This window comes from Gossypium hirsutum, chromosome D03 (assembly GCF_007990345.1).
Source record: "Gossypium hirsutum isolate 1008001.06 chromosome D03, Gossypium_hirsutum_v2.1, whole genome shotgun sequence".
In the NCBI taxonomy this organism is placed as follows: domain Eukaryota; kingdom Viridiplantae; phylum Streptophyta; class Magnoliopsida; order Malvales; family Malvaceae; genus Gossypium; species Gossypium hirsutum.
In genome coordinates this window covers 30647432-30670323 of record NC_053439.1, presented here as the reverse complement: position 1 = coordinate 30670323, position 22892 = coordinate 30647432, and positions in this window count along the sequence as shown.

Genomic DNA, 22892 nt, shown 5'->3' with positions numbered 1-22892 from the left:
TCGCTGACTGATGTACTTCTTACGAAACTCCTCCTGAAAGAAATTCCAAGTAACCCTCTCACTAGGTACCACTAACACAAGAGTCTTCCACCAATGATAAGCCGAATCTCTGAAAAGTGAGACAACACACTTCATACATTCTTTAGGTTTATAAGATAATTCTTCAAAAACTCTGATAGTATTCTCGAGCCAAAATTCTGCTTTCTCTACATCATCGTCTTTTGTAGCCTGAAATTCTTCAGCCCCTTATTTTATGATCTTATCAACTGGTGGCCTTTCCGTGATAACTATACCTGTGGCTGGAGAAGCTATATGGGGAACTTGAGAGTCATGAGGGGGTGGAGGTCTAACAGCCGGATTCGTGCGAACGAACGTGGCAAACCAATCATTGAAAGCTTGGAAAAAGGCTTTTCGAGCTCCTACTCCCTGACTAATAGAAATGGGCCTTTCACTAACATTAACGTCTGGTGGCACCATCCCTTCTGCGGGAGTAGACGCATTACTCTCTACTTCATCTGTACCAACTCGTTCGAGATCCATAAATATAAAAGAAAACATTTCAAAATTGTCAGGAGTCGTCACACTATCAAAATATATAAGTATGGCATGTATAGCTAGACTCTTATTCATACTGAATATTCTGAGAACTCATTAAACCTGCTCTGATACCAATAAAATGTAACACCCCTTACCCAAGACCATTATCAGAGTCGAACATGAGGCGTTACTTGACTTAACATAAAAGTTCGGGACATAAAATTTTACTTTTGAAATTAATTTCACTATTCACAACAAAGCTATCCACTTGCACAGCAGTTACTAAATTAATTATAACTCAAGCTACCAAACTCGACATTTAGATATGTAAATTTTCCCTGAAACTAGACTCATATATATTTTTACCATAAAATTTTCAAAATTTTTGGTTCAGCCAATTAGTACAGTTTATTAGTTAAAGTCTCCCCTATTTCACTGATCGACTGTCCTGACCTCTCGTAACTAAAATTTAATTATCTCATTGTACAGACTTCATATGGTGTTCTCACTTGTTTCTACAGAAAATAAACTCAATAAGGAATCTAGACATATAAATTAAAACTCATAACTATTTTTTTTACAATTTTTAATGATTTTCCAAATTCAGAAAAGGGGATTCCAAAAACCACTTTGACCTTGTCTAACTAAAATTCAAATATCTCAGAATGCATAATTCCTTTGTCTACACTGTTATTTTTCTATGAAAATAGACTCAATAAGCTTTAATTCTATATCCAACCTCTAATTCATTTTCTACTATCCTTGGTGATTTTTCAAAATCACGTCACTACTGCTGTCTGAAAACTGATTCACTACCAATTTTTACCTTTTCATTATTTCTATGCATAATTTATCACATAGACATTTATAACAACAAACACCTTCATACTTAGCCATTTTAATAACTATTCATCATCAAATATTTACATATCATCTTTTGGTCATAATTTAAGAATATACAATCGAAATGTCTAAGTCCTTATACACGCCATAGGTCGAAACATTTATCATCTTAAATTACCAAGTTGTGGTGGTTGATAGTGTGAACGCTCTCCGACATCTTCAAGATCCCGACTATGCTTGATAATACTATATGAAAGAAAAAGAAATAAAAGAAGAAAGCATAAAGCTTAGTAAGTTTACAAGCAAATAAATAACAACATCTAACACAAATAATGATATACAAGTATCATGTTCTTAAGTTTCCTCTTTACTTACTCTCATTTACTTGTTTATTTACTTACCTATTTAGATAGCTTAAGATTACAACTTACTCTTCTCTTGCTGAAATATTGGTTCTCACTGATATCATAACATATTCTTAACTCTTATAACTCACCTGAAGTTGCTAATTATACTTTTACTTGAATTTCCATAGAACATAATTTGTTTTCTAGCCTGTTGAGCCACATCGAAATAATAAGGATACTTGGGTCTCTTTTCTGATAATAACATGACAAAGCCATGTCCAAGACATGGTCTTACATGAGATGTTTTCTGTACTGCCAATGCCATATCCCAAATATGGTCTTACACTGGAGTTCTCATATCGGTGCCCATGCTATGTCCCAGACATCGTCTTACGGGGGACATCTCATCTCGGTGCCAACGCCATGTCCCAGACATGGTCTTACATGGGACCTCTTTACCCAAATGTCATGACATTTGTATTCGATACATTCCTTATGTTTCAACGAGACTTTTTAACACTGATTCTCTGTCATCTCATACTTGAGTCGACATTAAATAAATTCATGAAATAAATATATAATTTCTTGAAAATAAAAACATTAATAATAATTATTAAAATATTGTATTTATTTACAATAAACTTACCTCTGTACAAAAATGTGATCAAATCTAACACTTTAGTCCTTAATCTTTTTCTTTCCCCGGTCTAGCTCCGAATTTCGTTCTTATTGATCTATAATAGAAAATTTAGCTTACTTAATACTCACATTCATCAAAACAGTTCTTGACTCAATTTTGGCAAAATTACAGTTTTGCCCCTAAACTTTTGCATATTTACACTTTTCCCCAAAGCTCAGAAATTAAACTTCAGCTCTTATTCTTATGTTTTATAACATGCTGAACATTTTTCCCTTCTAGGAGAACATCAAATTCTTACTCTAACACTTACTTATGAACATTAGGTGTTTTTGCCGATTATGTCAATATACTCGTTTTCACTTAAAGTCGACTACAAAAAGTTGTTTAACATAATTCCTAGCTTCATATTCTACCATAAAACATCACAATAAACATATTTCACCTATGGGTATTTTTCTAAATATGAACCCTAGGCTAAATTATTGCTAAAATAAGCTAAATTAAGCTACCGGATTCCAAAAATGTAAAGAACTTTAAAAATGGGGCTTGGAATCACTTACTATGAGCTTGAGAAAGTGAAGAAGCCCTAGCTATGGCTTCCTTCAAGTTTTGGTAGCAAGCAAGGATGATGAACACAATTTTTACACCTTTTTCCCTTTTAATTCTATTTATTTACTAAATGACTAAAGTGCCCTTACTTAAAAAAATCCTATTTCACTTATCTTATGTCCATTTTTGTCCATCACTAGCTAATGGTCTAATTACCATATAAGGACCCCTAATATATAGTTCCATAACAATTAAATACCATTAACATATAAAACTCAACTTTTGTACCTTTTACAATTTAGTCCTTTTGACTAAATTGAGTGCCCAAACGTCAAAATTTTTGAACGAAATTTTCACGAAATCTTCCCGTGAAATTGTAGGCCATAAAAATATAGTAAAAATAAATTTTTCCTCATTGGATTTGTGGTCCCAAAACTACTATTTCGATTAGGCCCTAAATTAGGATGTTACAAGATGGGATGAAAAACATTGTTCCTACTCTGACCCATGACATCTCTGATTTCGAAGTCACTTGCGTTACACATCAATTCAAATGGCAAATCCTAGTCTGGTGTGACTATTATGAGTGTCGAGACTAACCGACTCTTCAAATCGTTGAAAGCTCTTAAGCACTCCTCATCAAATTTAAACGCCGTGTCCTTCATCAATAATTTGAATAAGGGTTTAGAAACTTTGGAGAAGTCCTTGATGAATCTCTGATAGAAACCGGCGTGGCCCAAAAAGCTCCTAACACCCTTTACAGATATTGGAGCTAGGAGTTTCTCAATAACATCTACCTTTTCTTTATCTACCTCGATTCCATGTCTTTTTATCCGATGCCCTAGAACAATATATTCTTGTACCATGAAATGGAACTTTTCCTAGTTAAGTACAAGGTTTGTTTCTTCGCATCGCCTTAGTACCTTGGCTAGATTGGCTAGACAATCATCATATGTATCTCCGAATACTGAAAAATCATCCATAAAAACTTCCAAATATTTCTCAACCATGTCAGTAAAAATAGACATCATACATCTTTGAAATGTAGCAAGTGCATTACATAAACCAAATAGCATGCACCTAAATGCAAATGTACCCTACGGGAAAGTGAATGTTGTCTTGTCCTGATCTTCCGGTGCTACTGTAATCTGATTACACCTCGAGTATCCATCGAGAAAGAAGTAATAGTCTAACCTTGCAAGTCTATCCAGCATCTAGTCCAAAAATGGCAAAGGAAAGCGATCTTTCCTAGTTGCCTTGTTCAACTTTCGGTAATCGATGCAACTTCTCCATCCCGTAACCATTCTAGTCGGTATCAACTCGTTATTCTCATTTTCAATGACCGTGATACCTCTTTTCTTTGGCACGCACTGGACCAGACTTATCCATGAACTATCTGAGATGGGGCAAATTATACCCGCATCTAACCACTTGATGATTTCTTTCTTGACTACGTCCTTCATGATCGGGTTCAGTCTTCATTGTCCTTCAATCGTCCCTTTTTTCCTATCTTCTAAGATATTCATGTGCATGCATACAGATGGACTAATTCCGTGAATATCACCTATGCTCAATCTGATAGCCTTCTTGAATTGCTTCAACACTAGGATGAGTTTCTCTTCTTGTTCAGTAGTAAATTCTACTGAAACAATCACAGGCAGAGTAGAAGAGTTACTTAAATAAACATATCTCAAATGTAAGGGAAGTACCTTCAGTTCTAATTTAGGTGGCTCCTCAATTGACGCTTTTGGTTGGGCATAATCCCTTTTCTCTAACTCCAAATATTCAAAGCTTGATTGCGAATTAAATCCCATTTGATTAGCTTCTAACAAAGCTTAGTATTCATTCCCCTCTTCATCATTTGGAGGATCTGATGTCAAAATTTGTTCCAATGGGTCCTCAACATAATTGAGTTCCTTCTCCACGATTAAATCCTCTAAATCAGACATTGCAGAACAATCATCAATTGTGTTAGGAAATCGCATGGACTTAAAAACGTTAAATGTTACCTGATCATCCTGAACACGCATAGTAAGCTCGCCCTTCTGTACATCAATAAGTGTCCTTCCGGTTGCTAAGAATGGTCTTCCAAGGATGATTGGCACCTCTTTGTCTGCTTCAAAGTCTAGAATCACAAAGTCAACAGAAAATATGAATTTGTCTACAGTACCAATACGTCCTCGATTTTTCCTTCTGGATGTGCTAAGGATCGATCTGCTAATTGAAGTGTAACCATAGTAGGTCTAACTTCACCTATCCCCAACTTTCTAAATATTTACATGGGCATTAAGTTGATACTTGCACCCAAGTCACATAGTGCCTTACCACAATATGTTACTGCAATATTTCAAGGTATGGTAAAACATCTAGGATCCTTCAATTTTAGGGGTAGTTTGTCTTGAAGATATGCACTGCATTCCTTTGTGAGATCTACTGTCTCAAATTCTCCAAGCCTTCATTTCTTAGACAGGATATCCTTCATGAATTTGATATAGTTCGGCATTTGTTCAAGTGCTTCAACCAACGGGATGTTGATATGTAGTTGCTGGAGTACGTCTAGGAACTTCTTGAATTGAATTTCCTGCTTCTGCTTCTGAAGTCTTTGAGGGTAGGGTGGTGGATTTTTGTTTACTAGAACTAGTTGATTCATTTTCTGTGGCAATTCTGCATCTAATGGAGTTATTAGTTGATTAGAATTAGCTGGTTTAGAAGTTACCTTGTCAGATTTTACAGATTCAATTTTCAATGAAACTGGAATTTCAACACTTGGTTGAACTTTCTCTGATTCTTGAGCATCAGCTGGCCCATTCTCAACTTCGACGGAATTGGGCTTTAAAGTCTTTCCGCTCCTCAATGTTAATGCTTTACAATGCTCTTTCCCTGGATTCCTCAATTCTCCGTATCAGTAGGTAAAGCACCTTGTGGTCAGTTTCTGAGTTTAGTTGCAAGCTGGCCCACTTGATTCTCCAAATTCCTTACAGAGGCATCATTTTTTGCCATGTATGCATTCAATAGATTCTCTAGGCTATTGGATGGTTTAACTTGGATCAGTTTTTGAGTTTGTTTGGAAAAAATAGGTGGCTGGGTCGATCTAGGTTGGACATAATTGTTACTGGTTCCTGCCCCTTGGTTATTCTAGGAAAAATTTTGGTGGTTTTGCCATGATGGGTTATAGAAATTTGATTGCAACCCTTGGCTTCCTCGATTTTGGTTCTGGTTACCCATGTAATACATAGATTCTAGGTTCGATGGACATTCTTTGAACAAATGTCCTTCCCCACAATAAGCACAGACTACATTTTCAAATTGATTTAGTGGCTATGTTGCAAAACTATTATACCCATCAGTAGTAGGTTTTTTTAACATTGAGGATATTGATGATACTTGAGATATGAGTGTAGTAAGAGCATCTACTTCATGTATTTCAGCGACTCATCTTCTTGATGCTACTTGATTGGTTGGCCATTGATAATTGTTACTGGTAATCCTCTCAATGATTTCATAAGCCTCAATATAAGACTTAGAAAGGAGAGCACCATTAGCAGAAACGTCCACTATCATCCTCGTGTGAGCATTGAGACCATTATAAAATGTCTCAAGTTGTATGCAATGTGGGATTTCGTAATGAGGGCACTTCCGTAATAATTCTTTGTACCTTTCCCTTGCCTTATACAATGACTCATTCTCCATTTGCTAGAAAGCAGTGATCTCATTCCTCAACTTAACATTCTTGCTAGGCGGGAAATACTTCATAAGGAATTTTTTTGCTAACTCTTGCCATTTTGAAATTGAGTTTGGTGGTAACGAGTTCAACCAAGCTCAAGCTCTTTCCCTTAGTGAATATGGGAATAGCTTCAATCGTAATGCATCTACGGTTACTCCGGCTAACTTGAAAGAATCTTTCACCTCCATAAACAGTCTTAAGTGTAAGTGAGGATCTTCGGTAGGCATTCCATTGAATTGGCCACTGTCTGAAGCATATGGAACATGACTGGCTTCAACTCGAACTGTTGTGCCTCAATTTCGGGACTCCTAATACCCGAATTAAAAGCATTGAATACTGGCATGACATACTGTCTTAAAGCTCTATCCCTATCATCAGCAATAAGGATAGGATTTTGAGTAAGGTTTGCTCCATTTCCTTGATTCAAGTTTTTGAAGTTCATCTCTTCAGTCCTTCTCTGACGAGTTTGTCTTCTTTGCTGTCGAAAAGTTCATTCAATCTCAAGGTCTACAGGGAGTAAATCGATGATTCGGTCAATACTCATAAACACATGAAATAATCACAGAAAAATTAACTAAGTTAAAATTTGAACAGAAAAATAAACCAAAATGCAAATCTAACAACTTCACAAATAATGACTTTTTAAAAACACAGTCCCTAACAACGATGCCAAAAACTTGGAACGATGAAAATGTGCAAGTGTACACAATTGCAACATGTAATAAAGTGAAAAGTAAATGTCCAGTTATCGTACCCACAGGGACTGTGAAAAGAATTATTTATGAATGCTATTTAAAACACTTTGGTGAAGAAAAATATTTTGTTTGAAGAGGGTGATTAAAAACTAAGATTTTAAACTAAGTGAACTAAATAAATAAATCTCAAATGCACGACTTCTGATATGAGCTTGCCCATGAAAATAGGTGCCGAATCCATGGAGTTGCCTTTGGGGCCAATTACTCGAGCACGTGCCAAGAAGTTCCAAGATGCCGTAGCAAGTTATATTGCTCGATTGTGGAGTGATGGGTTGATTGCACATAAAACACCCAGCTTAACTAGTTTGATTCGCACCTTCCTACAAGCTGATTTTTGCTCGTGTCAGCTCAATTCAGCTCAATTCGGCACTTAAATAGTTCAAGGAGCTGATTATATTCATTTTGAATAAATTTAAATTAGTTGTACTAGTTTATAATTAGCTCACATCATTTAATTAAATAAATGTGTCTTAATCTGGACATTTCAATTCAGCTTATTAAATGTGTTTTATTTTAGTACATGCCATTAATATGTCCATATTAAGTCATAAATTAAATATGTTTAGTTTAATTACAAAGTTTTAATGTGTCTTAATTAAGACAAATTTATTATTGGCTGCTAATTAATTTGTCTTAGCCGAATTAATGTGCAGAATTTTTAATGTGTCTAGCTGCTGATTTCATGAGTATTAAACATGTCTTAACCCCATTTATTTTATGTATTTTTCAAATGAATCAGCTAGCTTAATGGCAAAGGAAGCTAATAAAGAAGGAGCATGTATTTGGGCATATGCATGGACGGCATTTAAAGTGTAGCTGCCTTGTGTTTCCAGCTGACTTTTCGTGCAGCTCGATGGACTTCAAGCTACTGTTTTGAGCTTCTCCAAGGGTCAATTTCGTGGAGAGCAATGGCCAAAGAGTGCTTCATAAATTCCAGCAGCCAATTCACTTGATGGCTACTCATATTCGGCCAAAGAAGCATGATTTTTCAAGCTGACCATTTCTCTTCTCCAAAACAGCAATTAAGCTCTCTTAAAGCATTAGTTGAATGTGAATTTTCACCATTAAAAGGGCCAGCTGAATCATCTTTTCTAGAAGGATAATTTTCAAATTTTGTTCATGAATGTATCTAGGAAAATTCTAGGAAGTTTCTGAAAGAAACTTAAGGCATAAGAATCTGATTTCATAGGCTATTCGGCTGCCTTAGTCCATCCTATAAATGGGCCATGTAATTCACATTTTGAGGTTAATGAACAATTTTATAGCTTTGCTAAATTGTGAGGTTGTTTTCAAATCTTGATATTCTCCAAAGACTAGTGAGACTTATCAAGCATCTTTGTGGCGTCAAACTTGTCTTTGTTTCTACCCGAACTTATCACTTTAATCCCAAAAGTGTGGCGTTCGAATTCATACTAAGGTTCCTATCATCTTTGATAGTGGGCGAAGTTTCTATCCTTTTAACAAACCTTCCATCAACACCTTACCAACCTAAGCATTCTCATAAGTTACGGGTTAACACATTACTATTGTGTTAGTTCGACTTTGAATCCTTAGCCAAATTGCATCCATTGAAATTTGAATTCATTTCCTCAACCAACAATTCTTTTGAGCCTAAATAATCATTTCTTCTAAGCCTACTTTGTAAAGCTTTCAATTTACTACTAATTCACGATCGGGAAATTTTTATGACTCAATTCATTAACGAGGCGAGGGTGTATCAAGTTGGTATCAGAGCTTGCTGAATTAGAGTAAGAATCGTTGTAATCGGTATTACGAGATTGTAAAAAAATTGAAAAAAAAATTCGAAAAAAAAAATTTTTGTGTTCAAACTTTCTATTGTATACAGCAAAGTGTAAAAAAAAAGAAAAAAAATTTGAAATTAAAAAAAAGAAAAGAAAAGTTCGTAGTTGGATTGTAAAAGCATTACTTGCTGCCCGAAAGACCATATCTATATAGCCACACTAATCCGTTCTATTTTCTTTGTTTGTTAGCCTACCCGAGCCTAAAATATTTCCCTACCAAGCCACATCTATTTTGTAAACCGACCCCAAACGATTTTGATTTGTCAACTTAGTTTGTGAAGAATTTCGAGAGGCAAAAATCGAGTGGTAAAAGGCAAGAGAGATTAGTGAGATTATCCGAGGGAAGTAAAAGCCGAAGTGAGTGATAATTTTTTTTGTGAGTGATTGGTGAGTTCTTGTTGAGAGTTTAAAAAAAAATAATTAAAATGTCACGAAGCCCGGAAAGGAATCCAAATGAGGGAGGTGGATTTCGTCCCATAAGAAACGTTGTAGGTGGAGTACCGGATCTCACTTTACAAGCCATTATGCGAGAAATGGAGCGATTGTTTGATCGCAAGCTAGAACCAATCGAAGACCGCTTATATCGAGTTGAACTCCGAGATCAATGCGAAGCGACTCCGAAAGCTACAAGGCAAGAACGAGAGTGGCCAATTGACAACTTTGTTGAGGTAGGTGATTCCGAAAATGATCACTTGTCTGATCGAAACCGCCCACAACGAGTCCAACGAAATCGGGTCCCAAGAAATCGAGATCGTCCCGATGACAATCTCAAAAATATCAAGATGTCTATTCCACCGTTTCAAGGAAAGAATGATCCTGAATCTTACTTGGAGTGGGAAAAGAAAATGGAACTCGTCTTCGAGTGCATAACTATTCAGAAAATAAGAAAGTAAAGCTCGCCGCCATTGAATTCTCGAACTATGCGATTGTGTGGTGGGATCAATTGGTGACTAGCCGAAGGAGGAATGGGGAGAGGCCTATCTCTACGTGGGCCGAAATGAAGGCTATTATGCGCAAACGATTTGTCCCCTCCTATTACCATCGGAAGATGTACCAACGGTTGCAAAATCTCACGCAAGGCAACCGAAGCGTCGAGGACTACTATAAAAAAATTGAAATTGCTATGATAAGAGCCGACGTGGAGGAGGATCGTGAAGCAACAATGGCGAGGTTTCTAGCCGGCCTAAATCGGGATATTGCCAATATCATCGAGCTTCAACACTACGTTGAAGTTATGGACATGGTGCATATGGCGATAAAAGTTGAAAAACAATTGAAATGAAAAGGACCCACTCGGACATACCCGACGGCTTCTACCAACAAATGGGATCAAGGGACTAGCAAAGCTCCTAATTGGCCTAAGGAGCCTTTTGTTGCTGCCAAATCCAATCAAGCAAGTGGTGAAGCTAGAAAAAATAAAAATGAGGTTGTTCCGAGTCATTCTCGCGATATCAAGTGTCAAGGAAGAGGCCACATTGCGAGTCAATGTCCTAATCGACGAGTGATGGTGGTTCGTTCAAATGGCGAGATTGAGTCAGAAGATGAACAAGAGGAGGAGCCTGAAATTCCCATGGAGGAAGGCGAAGAGCTCGAGCTACCCGTTGAAGGAGAATTACTCGTTGTAAAAAGAAGTTTGAATATCCAAGTAGCCGAGGAAGAGCAACAACGAGATAACATATTTCACACTCGTTGCCATGTTCAAGGCAAGGTGTGTAGTTTGATTATCGACGGAGGGAGTTGCACCAATGTCGCGAGTTCGATGCTTGTTGAAAAACTTGGTTTAGCCACCACAAAGCATCCAACTCCTTACAAGTTACAATGGCTAAATGACGGAGGTGAACTCCAGGTGACGAAGCAAACAAAAGTGGCATTTTCCATAGGCAAGTACCAAGACGAGGTGATTTGTGATGTCGTACCTATGCACGCGGGACATTTGCTATTGGGGCGTCCTTGGCAATTTGACCGGCGAGTAGTCCACGATGGCTATACAAACCGATATTCATTCAAGCACCTTGGAAGGAATGTTACATTAGCTCCTCTCACACCGAAGCAAGTGCATGAAGACCAACTCAAAATGAAGTAATCTATCGAGCGAGAAAAAGAAAAAGAGAGAAACAAAAAGAGTGAAAAGAAAAAGAATGAAAAGAATGATGAAAGTGAGATAAAAACAAGAGTGATAAAAGAAAAAGAAAAAGAATGTGAAATTGGAAAAACAAGTGTTTTTGCCAGAAAAAGAGAGATTCAGAAATTATTGTTGGTGAGGCAACCCATCTTTGTTCTTATGTACAAAGAGTGTTTATTGGAAACTAACGAACTTGAAGATACTTTGCCTACTCCTATCGTTTCTTTGTTGCAGGAATTTTGAGATGTTTTTCTCGAAGAAGTGCCAAATGGCCTACCTCCCATTCGAGGAATCAAGCACCAAATCGACTTTGTGCCCGGTGCTGCAATTCCAAATAGGCCAGCATATAGAAGTAATCCTGAGGAAATGAAGGAATTGGAAAAGCAAGTAGCCGAATTAACGGAGAAGGGCTACATCCGTGAAAGCTTAAGTCTGTGCGCGGTTCCGGTATTGTTGGTTCCTAAAAAGGATGGAACATGGCGAATGTGCGTTGACTGCCGCGCTATCAATAAAATCACAATAAAATATCACTATCCTATTCCTCGCCTCGACGACATGCTTGATGAACTTAGTGGAGCCCAATTGTTTTCGAAGATCAATTTAAAAAGTGGGTATCATCAAATCAGAATGCGGGAGGGAGACGAATGGAAAACTGCGTTCAAAACGAAGTATGGTTTGTATGGATGGTTGGTAATGCCATTCGGACTTACCAACGCTCCTAGTACTTTCATGCGTCTCATGAATTATGTTTTACGTTCGTTCATTGGGAAATTTTGTGTTGTGTATTTTGATGATATTTTAGTATATAGCAAAAGTTTGGAAGATCATATTCAACACCTACGTGCGGTGCTTGAAGTGTTGCGAAAAGAGGTACTTTATGCCAATTTAAAGAAATGTTCTTTTTGCACTAATGAAGTTGTTTTCCTAGGTTTCGTTGTGAGTGCTCGTGGTTTAGAAGTTGACCAAGAAAAGGTCAAAGCGATCAACGAATGGCCGCGTCCAACTAACATCAGCCAAGTAAGGAGTTTTCACGGGTTGGCAAGTTTCTACCGAAGGTTTGTACCTAATTTTAGTTCTGTAGCTGCCCCCTTGACAAGTATAATTAAGAAAAACTCTCCTTTTGTGTGGACTGATGAACAAGAGAATTCTTTTAATAAACTTAAAGAATGTCTAACTAATGCACCATTGTTGTCTTTACCTGACTTTAACAAGATATTCGAGATAGAGTGTGATGCTTCAAGTATCAGCATTGGTGCTGCTTTGATGCAAGATGGACGGCCTATTGCGTACTTTAGTGAAAAGCTCAACGGAGCTTCGCTGAATTATCCAACGTATGATAAGGAATTATATGCATTGATTCGAGCTCTTGAAACTTGGCAACATTATCTATGGCCGAAGGAATTTGTAATTCATTCGGATCATGAGGCCCTAAAACATCTTAAAGGACAAACGAAGCTCAATAAACGTCATGCCAAGTGGGTGGAGTATTTGGAGTCATTTCTGTACGTGATCAAGTATAAAAAGGGTAAGGAAAATGTTGTAGCCAATGCCCTATCACGAAGGTACGCACTTGTCAATTTAATAGATTCTAAACTGCTTGGTTTTGAGTTTATAAAAGATCTTTATATGTCTGATATTGACTTTGGTGAAATTTATAAGAATTGTTTGCATGTTACGCACGAAAAATATTTTCAACATGAAGGCTGCCTTTTTCGTGAGGGAAAACTTTGCGTGCCTCAAGGATCGATGTGAAACGTCCTTGTAGAAGAAGCTCATAGCGGTGGACTTATGGGCCACTTTGGAATTGCTAAAGCTCTAGCAAAATTGCATGAACATTTCTATTGGCCCAAAATGAAACGCGACGTACTAAGGAAATGTGATCGTTGCATCACTTGTAAGAAGGCAAAGTCACGAATCAAACCGCATGGTTTATACACCCCGTTGCCTATTCCCGATGCTCCGTGGGTAGACATTTCAATGGACTTCGTTCTAGGCCTTCCAAGAACCAAAAGAGGAAGAGATTCAATATTTTTTGTCGTAGACCGTTTTTTAAAAATGGCCCATTTCATACCTTGTAATAAAACTGATGATGCTACTAACGTTGCTAATTTATTTTTCAAGGAAGTTGTTAGGTTGCATGGAATCCCTCGAACCATTGTGTCCGACCGTGACACAAAGTTTCTAAGTCATTTTTGGAGGTCATTGTGGGGGAAATTGGGCACCAAACTTCTATTTTCGACGACATGCCACCCTTAAACGGATGGCCAAACCGAAGTAGTAAACCGTGTGCTATCGAATTTGCTTCGAGCTATTTTGCAAAAGAATTTGAAAATGTGGGATGATTGCTTACCTCATGTGGAGTTCGCATACAATCGAACCGTTCATTCTGCTACAAAATTTTCTCCTTTTGAGGTAGTATATGGCTTTAACCCCATTACCCCTCTTGATTTGGTTCCTATGCCTACTAATGAGTTAGTGCATGTAGATGGTAAAAGAAAGGCCAATTTTGTCAAACAATTGCACAAAAAGGTCAAAGATAATATCGAGAGGAGGACCGAACAATATGTTCGAACTACTAATAAGGGACGCAAACGAGTTGTATTCGAACCCGGTGACTCGGTTTGGATCCACATGCGCAAGGAACGATTTCCCGAACAAAGGAAATCCAAATTGCAATCAAGGGGTGATAGTCCATTTCAAGTGTTGGAACGGATTAACGATAACGTTTACAAGATTGACCTACCAGGTGAGTATGGAGTAAATGCAAGTTTTAACGTTGTTGATCTCTCTCCTTTTGATGTAGGTGACGATTCGAGGACGAATCGCTTCGAAGAGAGGGAGGATGATATGAGCTTGCCCATGAAGATAGGTGTCGAATCCATGGAGTTGCCTTTGGGGCCAATTACTCGAGCACGTGCCAAGAAGTTCCAAGATGCCATAGCAAGTTATATTGCTCGATTATGGAGTGATGGGTTGATTGCACATAAAACGCCTAGCTCAACTAGTTTGATTCGCACCTTCCTACAAGCTGATTTTAGCTCGTGTCTGCTCAATTCAGCTCAATTCGGCACTTAAATAGTTCAAGGAGCTGATTATATTCATTTTGAATAAATTTAAATTAGTTGTACTAGTTTATAATTAGCTCACATCATTTAATTAAATAAATGTGTCTTAATCTGGACATTTCAATTCAGCTTATTAAATGTGTTTTATTTTAGTACATGCCATTAATATGTCCATATTAAGTCATAAATTAAATATGTTTAGTTTAATTACAAAGTTTTAATGTGTCTTAATTAAGACAAATTTATTATTGGCTGCTAATTAATTTGTCTTAGCCGAATTAATGTGCAGAATTTTTAATGTGTCTAGCTGCTGATTTCATGAGTATTAAACATGTCTTAACCCCATTTATTTTATATATTTTTCAAATGAATCAGCTAGCTTAATGGCAAAGGAAGCTAATAAAGAAGGAGCATGTATTTGGGCATATGCATGGACAGCATTTAAAGTGTAGCTGCCTTGTGTTTCCAGCTGACTTTTCGTACAGCTCGATGGACTTCAAGCTGCTGTTTTGAGCTTCTCCAAGGGTCAATTTCGTGGAGAGCAATGGCCAAAGAGTGCTTCATAAATTCCAGCAGCCAATTCACTTGATGGCTACTCATATTCGGCCAAAGAAGCATGATTTTTCAAGCTGACCATTTCTCTTCTCCAAAACAGCAATTAAGCTCTTTTAAAGCATTAGTTGAATGTGAATTTTCACCATTAAAAGGGCCAGCCGAATCATCTTTTCTAGAAGGATAATTTTCAGATTTTGTTCATGAATGTATCTAGGAAAACTCTAGGAAGTTTCCTAAAGAAACTTAAGGCATAAGAATCTGATTTCATAGGCTATTCGGCTGCCTTAGTCCATCCTATAAATAGGCCATGTAATTCACATTTTGAGGTTAATGAACAATTTTATAGCTTTGCTAAATTGTGAGGTTGTTTTCAAATCTCGATATTCTCCAAAGACTAGTGAGACTTATCAAGAATCTTTGTGGCGTCAAACTTGTCTTTGTTTCTACCCGAACTTATCACTTTAATCCCAAAAGTGTGGCGTTCGAATTCATACTAAGGTTCCTATCATCTTTTATAGTAGGTCGAAGTTTCTATCCTTTTAACCAACCTTCCATCAACACCTTACCAACCTAAGCATTCTCATAAGTTACGGGTTAACACATTACTATTGTGTTAGTTCGACTTTGAATCCTTAGCCAAATTGCATCCATTGAAATTTGAATTCATTTCCTCAACCAACAACTCTTTTGAGCCTAAATAATCCTTTCTTCTAAGCCTACTTTGTAAAGCTTTCGATTTACTCCTAATTCATGATCGAGCAATTTTTACGACTCAATTCATTAATGAGGCGAGGGCGTATCAATTTCAAAATATGATTTTAATAAGATGATATAATTGTGTTAGTTTAATTACATTTCTTAACTTAGAATTATTAAACTCATGTTTTATTGTTACGAATAAGTTCACGGCAACTCGGCAATTTGCTAATTTATGAACATACTCACCTACCAAAATACATTTATCTCATGACTATATCCCTATGTCAATTCAACCGATTAAACATATCTTAATAGACAAATATGTTATTGCACATACATACTTATTAAATCAAAATAATCTCTTTTACATATCCTTATGTCAATTCAAACAATTAACTTGATTTAATAAGCACATAAAAGAATATGTGAGGTAACAAAGTGTCCTTACCTTGAAATAGTTTAATCACAATAATCTTGCAAGTTATGCAAGGCAAATGTATCGTCAGATACCGTTACTAATTTAACCCTCAGCTACCTTAGATGATTAAACATGCACTGATTAAGTACTGTGTCCATTAATTACAATTTCAATCCGTTTAAATAATTAATTCATGCAAGAATAACTTAGTCATGATTTTACTTAATCAAGCATCTTACCGAGTCCTCTAAGAACATAACACAATTTTAATATTTTTAACAAACGAAATGCAATCAACCTAACACGAATTAAATTCAAGCTAAATTGAGTAAATTAACCTTTCCAACAACATAAATATTCATAGATATGTTCAGCATAACAACAACAAAAATTAAAAAGATAGGGAACAAGAATCAAATCCGGTGTTTTTCTGTGGCTTGAATAGTTTCTCCTTTCTTCCTTCCTCATTGTCCTCGTCGACCAAGGCTGCTGTGAACAGTTAATTGCTGCTCCAAATAGCTGATGAATCCCCCTTTCCCAAGAGGAGAAATCACAAAACAACAAGGGAATTTTGGAATGGAAAGAATAGAGAAAGTGGAGAGAAGAGAGGAAAGATGTGAATGCTTGAGGTGTGCTTTTCAAATGACAAGCCTAAGGGGGGGTTTTTATCGCTGAGGAGGGCTACTAAAAATAGATAAAATTATCAGCCAAAGAGCCCTGCCTTGGCCGGCCAATCATGTGGCAAGGTTGATAGTTTCAACTTTGCTAATTTAAGCTTAGGGAAAATCTATAAAGCCACCAATTGTTGAGGGTTTGAATGCAACTTGAACAAGTCTTCAAGGGCCTCTTTGTAAGATTAAATAATCAGCTAATAAGCTGATTTGGGTCAGCTCTTGGGACAATTTTTGGGCTGTCCATTTATTGGTCGGTTCAGTTCACTCTGTTCAACTCAACTGGAGCACTTTTTCATAATTAATTAATAATAATTTATTAACCCAAATTAAATTGGATATAAATTAAAATTAATTATATTATGAATTAATACAAATAATTTTGGACCGTCTTGGGATGAAATTTAGTTCGCCTTGATACTTCAAATTGCTTCTCAGTTTTGCACTTCTAGCAGAGCCAAGCCATTTTTTGCCCTTTCTGCAAATCTGTCGAAAATAACCGAAATTCATCAAAATTAATTATAAAATTAACTAAAATTCAACATGTTCATATTTTAAGTGCACTTTAGTTATTTTGTAAAAATTAATTATTTTTTCGACAAGAATTTTATCGAAACTGTATGATTTTATGTTAAAAAGGGTATCTAAAAATGTGTAAATTTCCATGTTTCCAGTAACACAATAAGCTTTAGTATACAGTTAACGATAGCTTCATGTAAAGTCAACCAATCTATACCCAAAATCATGTGAAACTCATCAAAGTGTAGTACCATCAAATCACTCAGAAAGTTGCAAACCTCGAATCATCAAAGGATAGTTTTTACAAACTTTATCAACTAACACATACTGACCTAGGGGGTTCATTACTTTAACCACAAATTTAGTAGACTCAAAAGGTCATTTCTTATTTGACACTAGATTCATGCATACATACAAATGTGTTGACCCCAGGTCAATCAAAGCAGTAACACTAGTCTTAAAGATAGAGAATGTACCAGTAATAACATCTAGCACAGAAGCTTCATCTCAAGCACGGATCACATAAGATCTAGCTGGTGCTCGTGCTTCTGAACTCATAATAGAGTCCTTTGTCCCATTACGGCTATTATCCACATTTCTAGGATTCTGTGGCGGTCTACCTCTCGTAGCTGTATTACTTAGCCAAATAGTCTGAGCTTTTTTTTCTGTCGGATTTCTCTGGGCAATCTCAAATAAAATGTTCATACGAACCACATTTAAAACATGCCCCGTCTTTCATCTTGCACTCACCACAGTGTCGACGTCTACAATGTTGACATTCAGGCTTGTTACTCTTAACACTGCCTACGCTCACTACAGACCTAACCTGAGGTTTTGAACTGGCATGTTGTTTTCTGCGATCTCTATTAGAATAACCCACTGAAGCTGACGAACAATTATGATATTCTTTTGACTTCTTTGATGAAAATTGATAAGATTTTCACGCTGATCTCTTCCCAAATCATGAGCTTTAAAATCATCTTTTCTTTTAGCTTTACTCAATTCTTCAGTTTTATGTGCTTGATTAAATAGAATAACAAATTCTTTCAATTTGAGTATCCCAACTAACAACTTTATTGCATCATTCAGTCCATCTTCAAACCATTTACACATGGCAATCTCAGACCGGATACATTCTTGGGCGTACTTGCTCAATCAAACAAATTCCCTCTCGTACTTTGATACTGTCATCTAACGCTATTTAAGCTCGAGAAACTCTTTGTGTTTCTTGTCAAGGAACCTTTGACTTATGTATTTCTTTCGAAAATTGGTTTGAAAGAATCCCCAGTCTACTCCCTCTCTCAGCACCACTAAAACCAAGGTGTTCCGCCATTGATGAGCTGTAACACCCCTAACACAAATTTGTCGTCAGAATAGGGTTATAGAGTATTACCGAAAATACATAACTTTAAACATTCAAATCCAAATATTTCATAAAGCATTGTAAATTCATCCAAACACATGCATAATGTCCTTTATTCAAACCCTCGAGGCCTTAGAAACACATTAGGAACAATTCGACTAAATCGGAAACATTTTGAATTTCATGGAAAAAGATAGAATTTTTCATGCTGTAGGGGTCACACGGCTGAGACACACGGCCGTGTCTCAGGTTATGTGGACATTCGAAGTAGGAACACATGGCTGTGTCCCAGCCCGTGTCCGTGCCCGTGTAACTCTCTGACTTGGGCCACACGGCCAAGCCAAATGTTTGTGTGCCAAGCCGTCTAACTCTTGAAATGGCCTCACTAGCCTGTGCGTCAGGCCTTGTGCTAGGCCATGTAATTTCTTGACTTGCAACCTTTTGAAACCTACAGGGGACACACAGTCATGTCGCATGGTCATGTGTCACATACGGCTAAGACACACGCCCGTGTCTTAGGCCATGTGGACAAGAAATAGGCCATTTTCAAGGTATTTCTTTCACCCAAAACATGTTCACACTTACAAGCCATTTGCACCTATTTAGGGGAAAAGTTGGGGATATTAGGGGGAAATTTATAAAATGGCACGATTTTTTAAAGTAAAATTATTTTTTGCATAAAAACACCGCTATTGCTTACTTTTTTGCGACGTTTTTCATAAAAACGTCGCAAAAATCATTTTATTTTGAACAAAACAACGTTGTTTTGCTCTGCTAAAAATCATTTATTTTGTTTGTTAAAAATTATTAGTTAAGTGATTTTATAAAACATTTATTATTATTTTTTATAAATTGATTTTTATAAAAAGAAAACCAAGTACTCTCAAAATAAATATCGTATATTTTAATAAGAAACAAAATGATTAAATGACTATAATTAATTATTAAGTTAGAATTATCGAATGTAAGCAATTAATCTCTCACATATCAAATTTCTATTAAAGATTGAGACGTTAATCATGATTTTATATTATTCATTTCCGATCTAATCTCCATTTTATTAGAGATATTTCTTCCTAACTAAAATATAACTATTTTGCTAGATGTTCGATGTGGAATGATTTTAGTTTTTATATTTCATTTTTATTTGTTATAATTTGGTCCTATCCAAAATAGATAGTTATCTATCCATATCAATCTCTTACATTTTATTTATTTATTTATCAATGGTTTTTTTTAAAATCTAATATTTAAATATATCCAATGGTTTAGATTAAATATTTTTAACTATAAAAGCATTAATTAATTGTATAAAATTTCATCATTTAACAAATCTAAAGTAAACCTTAAATCTTAAACCATTTAATATATATAAAATTTGTCTATTATCTCTTAAATAATTTAAACTATAATCATAATTTTAATATATTAAAATTAATATTATCTCTTTTACAATTATATAAGAAATTATTTAATATATAAATTACAAAACACCAATTAATCTAAACCCTAAACCCTAAACCCTAAACCCCTACCCCTTAACTCCTATCTCCTAAACCCTAAATCATAAAACATAAACCCTAACTCCTAAACCCATGACCCCTAATCTCTAATCTCTAACCCTTAAACCTTAAACCCCAACCCTTAAATCATAAACCATAATCCCTAAAACTATAATCCCGAAACCTTAAAATAGTAACTCCTAAAAGCATTAATTAATTGTATAAAATTTTATCATTTAACAAATCTCAACTAAACCTTAACCTTAAACCCTAAATTAACCATTCAATACATATAAAGTCTATCTATTATATATCTCTTAAATAATTTAAACTATACTCATAATTTCAATATATTTAATTTATTATTATCTCTTTTACAATTATATAAGAACATATTTAAAATATAAATTAAAAAAATAATTAATCTAAACCCAAAACCCTAACTTGACCCTTGAATCCCTAAACACTAAATCCCTAGCTCTTAACCTCTAACCCCTAACTCTTAACCCCTAAACCTTAAATCCTAACACTTAAACCATAATCCCTAATCCATAATCCCTAAATCCATACTCCCTAAACCTTAAAATATGAACTCCTAAACTGGTCTTAAATCTTAAATTTATCATATACCCTAAATTAAAAACCAAAAAAATTTATTATTATCTCTTTTACAATTATATAATAACATATTTAAAATATAAGTTAAAAAATAATTAATCTAAACCCAAAACCCTAACTTGACCCTGAATACCTAAACCCTAAATCCTTAACTCTTAACCCCTAATGTCTAACCCTTAAACCTCTAAACCTCTAAACCTTAAACCTTAAATCCCAACCCTTAAACCATAATCCCTAAATCCATACTCCCTAAACCTTAAAATAGTAACTCTTAAATCGGCCTTAAATCTTAAATAAATCATATACCTTAAACCAAAAACCCTAAACTATAGTGATAATTAATTCAATATTTTTAAATTAATACTATCTCTTTTACAATTATATAAGAAATTTTTTAATATATAAATTAAAAAACAATCAGTAATCATGTACCCAAAAAACTTTAAAATTATTTTAAATGATAGTATTTTAATTTTTCCATGTGTTTTATTTCAAATTATTTCTATGTGTCATTATTTTGTTCTGAAGATTCTAAATATTCAATTAGAAATAAATTGAATTTTATTTAATTAATATAAATAAACCAATTAAGATAAAATGTTTTTAGCGGCGCTTTTTCAAAAACGCCACTAAAGCCCCTAGCATTAGCGGCGCTTTTCCAAAAATGCCGCTAAAGCCCCGAGCATTAGTGGAGCTTTCTAAAAAATGCCGCTAAAACCCCGAGCATTAGTGGTGCTTTCTAAAAAACGCCGCTAAAACCCCGAGCATTAGCGGCGCTTTTTAAAAAATGCCGCTAAAACACCGAGCATTAGCGGCGCTTTTTTAAAAACACCGCTAAAGCCCCCAGCACAAAAACGCCTCTAAAACCCCTAGCATTAGCGGCGCTTTTTAAAAAATGCTGCTAAAACACCGAACATTAGCGACGCTTTTCAAAAATGCCATTAAAACCCCAAGCATTAGAGGCGCATTTTCAAAAACACCGCTAAAGCCCCAAGCATTAGCGACGCTTTTTTGAAAACACCGCCAAAACCCCGAAAGGTAAGAAAACGACGCCGTTGGGCTTTGGTTTTTTCTAGCATTTTTCTAAAAAACACCGCGAATGCTCATTTTTAGCAGCGTTTTTCAAAAAATGCCGCTAATGCTTGATCTTTAGTGCCAATTTTCATAAAGCGCCGCTAATGCTCGATTTTTATTGGCATTTTTTGTCCAAGTGCCGCTAAAAGCCTATTTTTGTGTAGTGTTTCTATGTTTTTGGAGTCGTCGTAACTTAATCTAGGCAGCCCAATGACTAATTAACAAAATTGTTAAGAGTCTAGGGTTTTACCATGAATGTATGTTAGTTGTTTTTGATGTTTGAAGGATGAAAATGAATATATAATGATAGTTGACCAAGTTTTGTAAAGGAAATTTTGCTAAAATTCTCATTTAAGGATTTTACTGAAAAACAGAAAAAAATGTTCATGGTGAAAATGTGAAATAAATGAAATGTAGGGCTTACTAAGGGCTTAGATGATATTAGGCTAGCATGGGTGTGGACTAAATTACATGAATTTCCATTTTTATGATCAAGGGACTAAATTGTATTGAATTCAAAATTTTAGGGGCCAAAGTGTAATTTTTCCAAAATATGATTTTTGGATTAAATTGAATAGAATAAAATTGAAAGAGGTAAATTTGATTATATAGATCAAGAAAAGCAATGTACGGATTTAGATCGGGGAAAAGAAAAAGTATTGGATTAATATCGTATTTCTCCGTTCGTGTTTGAGGTAAGTTCGTATATTTAATTAGCATTGAATTATGTTTGATTTAAATGATTTTATGCTATATTCTTGGTATAACAACTCTATGGAAGTATCCGGAAAAGTTTCGTTGACTTTCGGATCCCGTTTGAACCTGAGGAATATATAGGATACAAATGACATGTCATTTAGGGTTACCATATTTTGGGTGCTGGTCTTGTATGTCTTATTGCTGGCTGAGTTTCTGGCATGTCTTCTGGTTACTTGACAGTTTGTGTGAGCAGCATCATATAGCTACATCCTAACCAACAGTTTGTATGAGCAAACCCATTTATGGCTTGAGAAAGAGCATTGATATGAGATATGAGATAGTAGTAGTTTCGACCACATGTTGGCACATATTGTGCGAGATTCTCACGTA